Genomic DNA, 12,296 nt, shown 5'->3' with positions numbered 1-12,296 from the left:
TATGACTTCCTGGAAAAAAAACAGCTCTGCATCACTACAAATGTAGTACTGAGGTCTCTGAAAGGGGGATTGCTGGGCCGTTGTGTGCAGAAGCCTGGAAATTCTGCTGTCATCCGAACCCAAACTCCTGAGTCTGTCGAGAGGAAGGCATTGAGTTTTTCTTTCCAATCATCACAGATAGGACACTGTACAGCTCCCATATGACTCAACACAGAATCCAGAAGAATTTCAGCTGTAGTTGTCCCCAGGTTTTTACAGTTTATCTTACTGTTTTTTTTTTTATCCTGTGTCTCCCTTCTCTCAGTCCCAACCCAGCTTGCTTAATGCTTGGTAAGGGTAACTCAGAATGGCTGATGCATGATTTTTGTGTGGCAGTTTCTGGTTGAGCATGTGCTTGCCTGTGCACATGTGTTTTCATGCATGTGGTTAACTGCAGCTTTTCTTAGAAGAAAGCACTAGAGACCCGTCAGCATGTGATGGATAGTCAGGTAACGTATGTCGATCTAGCAGAAACGACAAGCCGTTTCTCATTTCAACTGACTAGTCTGCATTCTGGACCCGAAGCTGAGGAGCAGGAGGAGGAGCAGGAGGAGGCAGGAGGGGGCAGAGAGTGAAAAAAGGTGACAATATACACTTTTCCACTTGCTCGCCAATGAATCCGTCTATCCACACGGGCTCTGAAAAAATAAATAGGATGGAAATTTGACTGATGAACAGGATAGTGAATTGCTTAGGCGGTGAGTACTGGCAACCCCAAGTTCATGTGCTGGATCTAATTGATTAGATCAGGGGTTAACAGCAGAGGTCCTCACTTACATGTAGAGTATGCCAGCAGACACCAAACTGTACTGTAGAGAAGAATCCCTGGAATTTCTTCAACGTGCCCCTCAGATAAAACCTTCACCTGCACTATCAAAAACCTAAAGATTAGATGTTTCACATCTTTGAAAATATTCTGGGCTCAACAGAGACAGGGGCCCTGTTTCCAAAATGCTGCCAGCTCTTGAAATGTGACATTTTTAAGATGGTTAACATTCATTGACCAGCTGCTTTCCTTAAGTGTTAATACATTCTCCAGTGTTCCTAAAGCATTCCCCTGATATATATTTACAGTTAGCTAGCTGGTTGAACCACTCAGGACCTTTTTTGTCTGTTCATAAGTGCTCCATCCCTCCTCTTTAATTCTGTAGTCTATGCACATGCCAAAAGACTGTATGATTTTCAGTATAGTAGCTGTTGCTTTTATGAATGTATATGGTTGATTCAGCACAAAACGCAGACCTCCCTAGGGCCCGAGACACAGCAGCTGAATCTCCATACAGGCTGTATTACACATAATACAGTATTTTTACAGTATTTTTTTGCGACAGTGATTCTACTTCTGAAAACTGTACTTTTGGAGCACCATGATAACCTTTCATTTTATTCATTCATACCTCTTTTTAAATTAACTACAGTATGATGAATAAGTACACAATTAGATTAAACCCTTGACATGATTATCCTGATAATTTGAAAACCAGATTAAAAAGTAGGGATTAAAGTGGCAATCCCTTTGAAATCCATAGTTTTAGCATTGCTAAGGATGTAGTTATTGCTTGTTGAATTTTGCCTGAACATAGAATAATGTGTTTTGTATACCATGCACAAGATTCCAGAATCATTTTCTCAGCTAAACTCCCTCCCCATGACTGCCAAAGTTACACTGCCTCCCTCTGACTACTGAGTTATCAACAAGGAATGCAGGAACAATTCGACATTTCAACACTAGAAAAATGAAGGACAAGACAGTTATGCAAATGTATATGAGACTTATATGCAGTTTGACAAACATTTTCTGAAGGTAAACGTCTCCTCACAAATGTTTTGAAGATTAGAATGTAATATTTTACCATCACTTCAGGGGAAAATAGTAGTACCTACAATAATAATAACAAAAAACAACAACATTGAGGCATCAACAGGAAACAATCAAATGGTAAGAAAAGTAAGAAAATAATAGTCAAATAATGAAAAAGTAATTCCTGAGGGACTGCATTCAGCACCACAGGTTGAGTTAAGGCCATGAATAGCCCCTGGTTAAGTTCAGTGTCACGTAGGGATGGCGGTTCCTGCACTGATGAGTTTTAATGCAGTTTGTCCGCCTAAGTTGTTGCTGTGCAGTCCCACACTGTTCCTCATGTAATCTGTGCAATGTGTCTGTGTGTAGATGCGGTGGAGGTGGAGAAACAGTACAAAGTTACCAAAAGAGTACTATTGTTTGATTTAATGGAAGAGGAGGAGGCCAGGAGAAACTCTGCTTCCTTATGTCTGCCCACTCATCTTGTATTAATGACTGGGCCTGTTTTAGTAGTTCATTAGGGCTGCACCAGCTGGTGGCATCCTCTCATGTGTTTTCAATAACCCTGCTTCTTATAGGGAGGCGACACCCAATAATGTCACCCCTGATGCATAGAGACATTCTGTATTTTGCATTTTCAGCGAATACTCCTACCTAACAAATGTAATAAATGAGCTGCTTTTTCATGCATTTGCTGAGCCGACGCTCCTCTACCTTAAGGTGAGCGGTCGTCATGTGCGTCTCCTACACACCACTTCCTCCACCACTCTATTTATCCCTTTATCTTCAGTCCAGTTCCTCCGCACGCTGCATGAAAAATGGGAAAGTGTGCGTTAGCTGCAGAGGTGGTGAGGAGTGTCCTCCCTCAGTCTGTCACTAATGCTTCATTAGATACTTGGCGGGGCTATTCATCGCTGTTATCGCATGGCCGCAACGTGCCCCTCTGTCACCTACTCCCCACACGTACACACACACACATGCATCCACATGCATTGTTCTGCACACACACACACACGGAGTGACACAATCATGTACTGTACACCTCCACACATGCACAGATATACACAGTCGAACAATTAGAGCTTTGCTACTGTATTGTCTGCTCAGCACTGCTGACATCTCCATCTGCTACATAAATCTTACCTTCGTTAATTCCTGTTTCAAAAAATCTCAACATCCACCGCAATTTCCAGTAGACGTAATTTTTCATCCTGCAACATTCACAAGCATGTGGGCAGTGATATACATATGGATATTCACACTCTATCATAGGTGAATGCAGTGTCACCACACACAAACGGCTGGTGCTATCATTGACTTATTGGGCCTCAGTGTTGATTAATCCCCGTGTTGGTTGTACTGGAGAGGACGGTTTCATTACCTGATTTCAGTGGCTCGATACATTGATTAAGCCATTACACTGATAAGGAGATTCTCATCGTTCATTTAAATGCCTTCCAGGACAGCGGCTTGTACTAAAAAATCTGGTTTCAGAGCATGCTGAACTTGAAAATGAGCTTTATTGTCTATTTATCTAGACTAAAAACTAAATACAGGCACTAAAAAATTTCCAGGGACCCTGAAAAATGTCATTTTTTTGAATTGGCAAGGAAACCAGCTTTATAAATAGTGTGACTAGGATGTTAAATAAACAACTTACATTGGAACTTGTTTCTAACATTGCCGACATGCAGTCTCAATAACCTCAGAAGTCAAAAAGCTTTCAAGGCCCAGGGTCCATGACTGTTTAGGGTCCCTAGGAACTTTTGACAAATGTGAAAAGCACAAAAAAATGACATGTCTGAAGTTAGGGGTATTTCATTTGTTTTCATTCTCATCTTCATCTTCAGTGTCCACCATATGTTTTATTGCTTTATTCTCAATTCTTTGAAGGACAGCAGGACTAGCCAAATCTCATTACCTGCATGTACCGGGTGTAGTCAGTGTCTTGACACTGCACTTTCCAGAGTTCACTTCTTGGAGTACAAAGACTCTTCTTTGGGTCCCATCTTTGTTCAGTCACCTGGGGCTCTTTTATTCCAGAAAAATCCAGATTCTCTTTTTTATATATTGTGAGATAATAGTGGAGACATATTAGGCAAAAGGCAGCCTAAAGCAGTCCAGCCTCATCTCCAGCACACTCCCTGGCTGGGTCACAGTGTCCTCTCTCTGCTGCTATGTGCCTCTCTCACTGACAGCTCCATATTTCAGCTCTGCAGGCATCCACCCTCCACTCTGCAGGGTTACAGAACAGAGGTATGGCATGCACACAGCTTTTATTTACTTCCAGTTTCTCAGTTTATTCACAATACTGACACTGCCAGCCAGAGGAAAACAGGGGAGTGCTTCAAAAAGAGGGATTGGGTTAACCAGATAACAAGAAAAACAGTTAACCTGCTCTATATTCTTATGTATGTATTTAAATCTGTACAACAAAACTTGACTTAATCAAATTTCCTAAAATGAATTCTGTATTATCAACAGATTAAAACCGTTTTAATAACACTTACTTACTATGATATTTGTTAAATACCCTGCAGAAACAGGGAGAGCAGTATAATAGCATGATGATAGAGCCTAGCTGCTACAGTGTAATGAGGCCTTGTGAGAATGATTTACACAAATGTGCCAGGAAAAAAATATGGCCATGTTTATTGCTATACACGGATCGATATGTAAATGGATTATTGATCAACATTCACACGTGCCACTGCCATTTTTTTTCGGTTCCCTCAGGCCGCTATATAAATCTTTCAAAGTCTAGTCAGAAAGAATTAGTGGACAGGAGCTTCAATTATGTCATTATGTGTGACTCAATGAGATCTGTAGGTATCAGTCTCTCTAAGTAGTTTCAACTCCTTGTATCACTACATACATCTACTGAAGTCAGACCTGTCTGATGCAAGTTCAAGGTATGAATTGTATTGAATGTAATGTATAAAACAAACGGAAATCCTCTTAAGTGGTCATGAGGTGTTGCCTGTTTAGGAGGCTGACTGTAATACAGATGTGTTTGTCAACCTCTCAGTGAATGTTGAAAGATTTTGCAATCACAAAGTGTGATGTTCTAGCCATGAAAGTGTTATCAGCCTACAGTGTCGGTCACCTCCCTCTACAGTGTGCTTGGTGTGAACATGATGAAGAGTGGGAAGTTTTCTTTATGATATTGTTGTATAAACAGTATAATATTGTACTAATGATGTACAATAATATTCTTAAACTTAAGATATTTGAACTCAGTTTTCTGTTTTTCCATTTTTTTCCAAACCTTCTTCTTAGAACAGAGTTCTCCATTTTTTATTTTTCATGCCATGCATACACATCCCACCTGTGTACTTCCTCATCTTACAGCCTTCAGCTTTGGATACTTGGTAAATTAATTAAATGTCCAAAATGACAGGTTCTCCTTCACTCCCTCATAAATGCTACAGACCCCTTTTCTCTAGAGTTAAAACAAACACATTGATTTCCCTGCTGTCTAATTCTCTGAAGCCATGACTTCCCTGAATTCTGCCTCTTGTGTATAAGGAGGATAAAGTGGAAATATGAATGGGATGGGATGGCACGTGGGGCTGCAGACATATCAGCGGTGATGCTGGTGTGTGTCTTTGTGTGCATTCGCGTGGGTGGTTTTGCAATACCGTCAGCCATCAAGCATGATTGTGCATCCATGTGTCTGCCTCTACAAACTGTCCCTGTCAGTTGTGAAGGCTGTTCATTAACCTTCTGCTCGGTTCCCTTGGCTGTCCTCTCCCCGTTCTGTTCTGTGTTTTGTTGGATGCGTATAGTTCAGAGAGGAAGGTCACTCAGTGGAGAGAAATATCCCACAGTGCATCATTAGCATGCTATCATGCCAGTTTGAATAGTTTTATTGTCCTTCTCAAATACTGTGTCGGTGCTGAAGTTTGTATATAAAGAAAAATTATCTTAAAACCAAATGACGGACAAAAAAGAGTGAATACAAATGATTACACAGTCATTCAGTCTCTGGATACGTTTTTAATGTCTCACTAAATACTATATTCTTATGTGTTGGCTCCATTTTGCGGCCCCCTAGATTGTCTGGTTCACAGTACAATTAATTTCTTTTAAATATTTATTGTTTCACAAGAATGCTGCAAATGTGTAAATCTTGGAGACAAAATTCACTTTATGTTGTGTAGTGTTTTTATAAGCCTATACAGAAAGCAACAATGTCAAATGAAGATGTATACATTTTGTCAAATATAAATGTAATTGCTTGGAGAATTTTATGAACTTTGATCCACATCACTGTCAGGAAAAGGGAACGGGTTGGCCATGAACAGCCTGTCTTTCTTCTCTGACAGAAATCAGACTAACAGTGTAGGTAATTGGTTTGATTCCCTGAGCAGACAGGACAAAATTACAACTCTATCCTCATTCAACTGACAAGTGTTTTTCTGTGTAAATCGCAGGAACCTGAGTGCCCGTGGACACAGCACTAAAGGCTTTGGAAAAAAGTCTCAACTGAAGAGTTTTGACATCTGCTGCTGTGGCCTGTTGTTAAATTGAAAGAAATTTGGTTTCAAAGAAATGGTGATTGAAGGAATTTAGGTGCTGTGTAGTTATATAGAGGGACAAATGACTGGACTTGAAAAGCAGGTAATCATGCTACTCAAATCTATCCCAAAGGACAAGTACTTTGCTGCTTGAGAATACTCCAGAAATCTGTTCATTCAGAATTGTATCTGATGGTCCTATTGATAAGAGTCTGGCAGATACCTCTGAGAAATAAATGGACCAGACGGTCACATGAACAAAAACAGTGAAGCATACATATTACGAGTATTATTCTTTGAAGGCATGTAGACATACTGAAATGTTATGTTTCTGAGCAAAAACTTTGGCAAACAACTTTGGATTACATGATAAAAATTACAACTTCTAACTATTTCCCACAGTTTTATACATTTATATATTATATCATATTCATTTAGATTTAGTTTATGTAACGGTGTAAAGATCTGGATGTATATAACACTACAGAGAAGTTGAGCTGTTATCTTTTTGTAATACCAACATTTGTACAATATTTAAGGAAATGCCCTCCAGGTGTTGCTTGGATACTGCATAACATAACATAACATAAACATAAAAACAGACCTAAAACATAGCACCTGTAACCCATATGTGTCCTCAAACTTACCTTTAGCTAAACTTGAATATAGGTAAAGCTTCGTAGGGGGAGAGGAGATGACCTAGGCAGATGGGCTTGTAGCCAGGCAGCATTTAATAAGAGATGACACTCAAATCAGCCATGGCTTTAATAATGCAAAGGTTTATGCTTAATATAATTTATACTGACATTTGGTATGAAGTTTTTTGCGTCAGGCTGTGAACATGTTTAGTTTTTGCTGTGAAGTTGGCATTTTGATGTGGAGGTCTATGGGGACTGACACACTTTTGGAGCCTGTCTTAAGTAAAGCAAAGCACCTCAACATGCTCCAGTTGTTGGCACATGGTATGGAGGCATAAGAATGACAATAAATAGCTTGTTATAACTTCTGTGTATATATATATATATATATATATATTATCTTAAGGTGGTGCGAGTGCGCTGCTCCTGCTGACCACAAGGGTTGTGAAGGCTTGATCATTGTCGCTTGCAGCTTTAATTTAGTTTGGACTGTTAATCAAACACAGCCAACAATCTAAAGACCTTTGGCTACTGGACATTTTTAATGGCTTTGCATTTTCTCTGTTAAATGTTTAATTAGTCTACTGATAAAAGAATAATTGGGTGCAGACCTTTAGGACACCTGCACTCTTTAGTCATTATTACATATTTGAAATTAATCTGCCGTTTGGTGACGTTTTGATCTTTACACTTCGAAATCAAAATGGGTTTAAACAGCTTGCTGCAGCCATTCATCAACACATCCCCTATTCCACGAGTAAACAGACCATATAATTAACCATTTGTTTTCTTAATTAACAGTGACCCCAAGAAGACCTTGAAATAATGGCACACATACACACGTGCTTCTGTCACCCATTGTCAGGATGGAGAAAACATGTTAGCAGGAAATTGATATATTGCAACCTTGCAAATTCAGAACAAAATCTCTGACCATGTTCTAAACTTCCTGCTTCCTCCTCTGCTGTGGGGGGAAAACGGTGTTGAGATGTAACATGATAATCAAACATGTCAATAATGGGCAGGTAGCTCACCATCAGTGTAAAAAAAAAATCAAACATCCTCATATAGGTGGATTATAATCCTTGTACATGTATTGAGAGGTGATGTGTAGTACCAGTAGGTCTCATTACCAGCATCCCCACCATGATCACCACTAACAACACTGCAGTTCCTTGGGTCTGTTTAGGAGCTATGGTCTCTGGATGATTAAAGAGCTCAGGTTCTAGGGTCTCCCAAAAGCCCTGATTCAATCCATCAACCGGCTGGCAGCACTGTATGCTGAAGATCTGTGTGTCTCTGTTACAGATGAGGGTCGGCAAGGAGAGTGCAGGAAAGACAAGTGTGCCATACATGCCAAAGATTGATTGTCAGAAAAGTACAGAATTCTAGGTTGTCGCACATTGTTGTCTCTCCAACTTGTGATATTCAGTTATTACATCATCGCCTTTTAGCATGCAGGTTTTTAGATAGCTTGGGCTCTACTGTAGCATACTAGTGCTTAAGTGAACTTGTGTCATTTGAGACCAGAGAAACTCCACTGGTCTGGAGTGGATAGGGTGTTGTCATTTTGTGGAAGAAAAGCAATGACAAAGTGGGAGTAGAGGGGGACAAAGAAAATGGAGAGGGGTGTTACTGAGGTGGGGAAAGGTGGACCTGATGAAGACAAAGGAAGGTTATAAAGGAAAAAGAGGAGGGAGACGGACTCAGTATCCCTGCCTTTCCAATTTAGTCTAGCTGACATCCTGGCTGGTGATTAATGAAGTATGGAATGCCATCTGTTTTCCCTGGGAATTTCACCTATCCAGGCTCAGTGATTGCCTTTCCCACTACTCCCACTCCCCCTGAATCCATTGTACCTTTCCAGGCATATTCAGTCATTTGTGATAGCCCAGTTAATTGCTGATACTGGAAAACAGTTGTAGTGGCAAATGAGAAATTGATGGCAAGAAAGCAAGGAGATGTGGAAAACAGAAATGGAAAAAGTAGTGAGGGACAGACAGCTGATGAAATGTTGTCACACCAGGGTGAGGACCATGGGACATGAGCAAAAGCAGAGAAGATTGCAATCTATTATAAACATTACTGTCATCACCATCCAGAGGGATTACAGTGAACTGTCATCAACAACAGAAAAACACTGTCCACTGTTTTCTACTGTAAAGGCCGTTTAGACAATTTATGTTCAGGAAAAAAATATCTCCAGTGTGACTTACAGAGAATTTGAAGGTTAAATCACATTGAATTGGATTTCTAAAATCCTGGTTTGCTATCATCTGGTGAGGTATATTGTCTGGATTCTCTGGAGGGACAAAAGCCAATGTTTGGGGTACATATAGATTCAGTACAAAGTGAAATATTTTAAGTATTTATTTGTTTTGTGATGACTATGGGTTACAGTTAAAGAAAAAAACAGGATCTCAAAAATATATAAAATATAATATTCAAATAAAATATTTGAATATTACCAATACCAATATTTCTGAAAGGTATACATGTGTGTGCACTCAGTATTTGGTTGGGGTTGTTTATGCATGTATGTGCTGCATCAGTGCAGTGTGGCATGGAGTCAATTAGCCTGTGGCAGTGCTGAGGGGCTATGGCAGCCCAGGTTGCTTTGATAGTGGCCTCATCTGCATTTTTGGGTCTGGTGTCTCTCATCGTCCTCTTAAAAATAGCCCAGTAGTTTCTCTTTGGGGTTTGAGTTTGCTGGCATATCAAGCACAGCAATGTCATAATCATTTAACCACAAGCTTTTGGTACCTTTGGCAGTGTGGGAAGGTTCCAGGTCCTGTTGGAAAATGTAATCAGTATCTCCATAAAGCTTGTCAGCAGAGATAAGCATGGAATGCTCCATCCTGGTAAAAAGCTGCGTTGACTTCAGACTTCAGAAAACAGTGTGGACCACTATCAGATGACATGGTACTTTAAACCCAAAACCCCAAATCACTGACCGTGGAAACTTTCCACTGGACTGCAAGCAGCTTGGATGGTGTGCCTCTCCCTGGGTCCTTGATTCCCAAATATCAGTGACTTTTGGATATCTGTCAAGTCAGCTGTATTCCCCATGTATGTGTAGCCTACTGAACCAGACTTGATGGCTCAAGAAACCTTGGGCAGCAGTGTTTCAGTGGTAGAGAGAGGTAGAGGTAGAGGGTTGTCCAATAACCGGAAGGTTGGCGGTTCGACCCCAGCTCCTCCCGAGTCATTGTTGTGTGTGTATGAATGTGTATGAATGAATCGACAGTGGTTGGAGAGGCTGTAGGCGCACCTTGGCAGCCATGTCTCTGCGAAAGAATAATGCATCTCAATGTAAAGCGCTTTGAGTGCCTGCCCAACAGAGCAGAAAAGCGCAATATAAGACCAGTGTGTTATTATTATTGCAGGTGTTTTTAGTAATTAGCTGATTCCTGATGAAGACAAGTGTGTCTGCAATATTTGGTGATGACCATCAAATGACTCTTTACACGTGACACTGTTCTTTCAGCTGTGTCCAATGAATATATCTGAATAAATCTTTATTGAAATCTTAATTGACGTATTTTTCATATCATCAAGTTTTTTTAAATAAACATTTGGTGTACAACTAAATCATTTAGTAACTAACACAAATAGTTGTAATAAATTATAGTATATTGTCAGAAATCAGCACTTTGTGGTTACAGAAACTGGTCATTTGTTCCTCTCCTTACCAGAACCTGGCGGTCCATTCCTGTGCAGGACTAGTGACTTCACTTTTGCTACAATGCTACGTACAAATTAGAGTAATTAAGACTTTCTTAAGGGAAATTCTGCAGTAAAAATAAATTAAATTTAAGAACAGTGTTTTCATGGTAATAATTCCTGCTGTACCAGTGCCACAGTTAGTTTTGCTACATTCAGTTTTTTTTCCTTATCTAATACATTTGTTTGAATGAAATAACTTTTTTTCATCTCGCATTTCAAACAGACGAAATTCCCTTTACTGAAGTCTCTCTGTGGTAACTGAGGCCATAGGAATGTAATGGCTCATTGTCATTGCTCATTGTGTCACTGTAGGACAGAGCTTCTGTCTTTGTAAGGGGAAAACCTTGCATGATCAGCATTCCTTCTCTTTCCTTAGACCTGAAGGGAGAGCTGCAGTGTAATTGGTACAGTAGAATAGTTGAATATAATATGAATAACCTAACACAGAGTAAAAAATGACCTGCTCACTGTAGCTCACTTATTTGGGGCTTTTCTTTCTTCCCAGGTCTTAACATCCTGTTAGTGGTTCCAGCAAAGTGTGGGTAGTCATGCAGAGCCAGTTCCATATAAATTTGGAATTGCATACAGTGTTTCTTGCCTTAGCACTTGTTTCACCTCATGTACCACCACTATATATTGATTTGCACAATGTGACAATGTATCAGTGGCGTCGCCCACAAACAGGTAGATGAGTGTGTGCACTCCTGCCACCTTCTCTACCTGTTACCTGGACTACTTTCATCCTGGTCCCTGGAGGGAGAGTCACTTGCCATCAGTATCTTTTTGTAATAATACGATGACATTAACCACATTTTTTCTTCCAATGCAAAACTGTAGTCAAACTTCTGCAGCACAGTGACGCAGATTATATTTATTATTTAGGTTATTTTTCTTGCTGTATATTTATACATGAACTCTTTGTGTGACCTGGGAATGACTAACATTACAGACTGCGTTACACCACAGACGATAACGCGGCACACCTACTACCAGCATATTCCATCAAAATCATTCTGGGATGTGACACTATTGCTGGAGGCACTGCATAATGATCTATCAAAACCATGACAGAAAATTGATTACTGCTGCTTACTGCTTGATCTGACAGGGTTTGCATCTGAACTGAAAGCGCTTTCTGTATTATTCCTCCTGTATTATCTTACAACAAAGCTGATGCTGTTATTGTAGTGTACCCTGAGGTTCTTACTGACAATAGGTTTGGCTTTTCTTCCTGTTTCTTTCATTTCTCTATCGAGCATTCACTGGTTACACTGCACTGCACTAACTCCACTCTCAAAGTGACCTATTGTTTGTGCACTTTGCAAACCAGCAAGGGGTTTAAGATGCATCTTTTTTTCTTTGTTGTAGAAGCCTTGTGTTGCCCACAAGACAGTGAGGGCAGGGACCACCATCTGGATTGCAAGTTTATTCCTCTAGAGGTGAAGGCAATTAAGAAAAGGTAGGGCAACTTAAGTTAGGACCTGTCCACATGTAGACGAGCACTGGCATATCCACATACAATATGTTTTTAAAATCTAATTTTATACAAGTTTTGTGCACATGCCCCATGTC

This window comes from Parambassis ranga, chromosome 17 (genome assembly GCF_900634625.1).
Source record: "Parambassis ranga chromosome 17, fParRan2.1, whole genome shotgun sequence".
NCBI lineage: Eukaryota > Metazoa > Chordata > Actinopteri > Ambassidae > Parambassis > Parambassis ranga.
The sequence above is the reverse complement of the archived record's forward strand: the minus strand, read 5'-3'. Positions refer to the sequence as shown.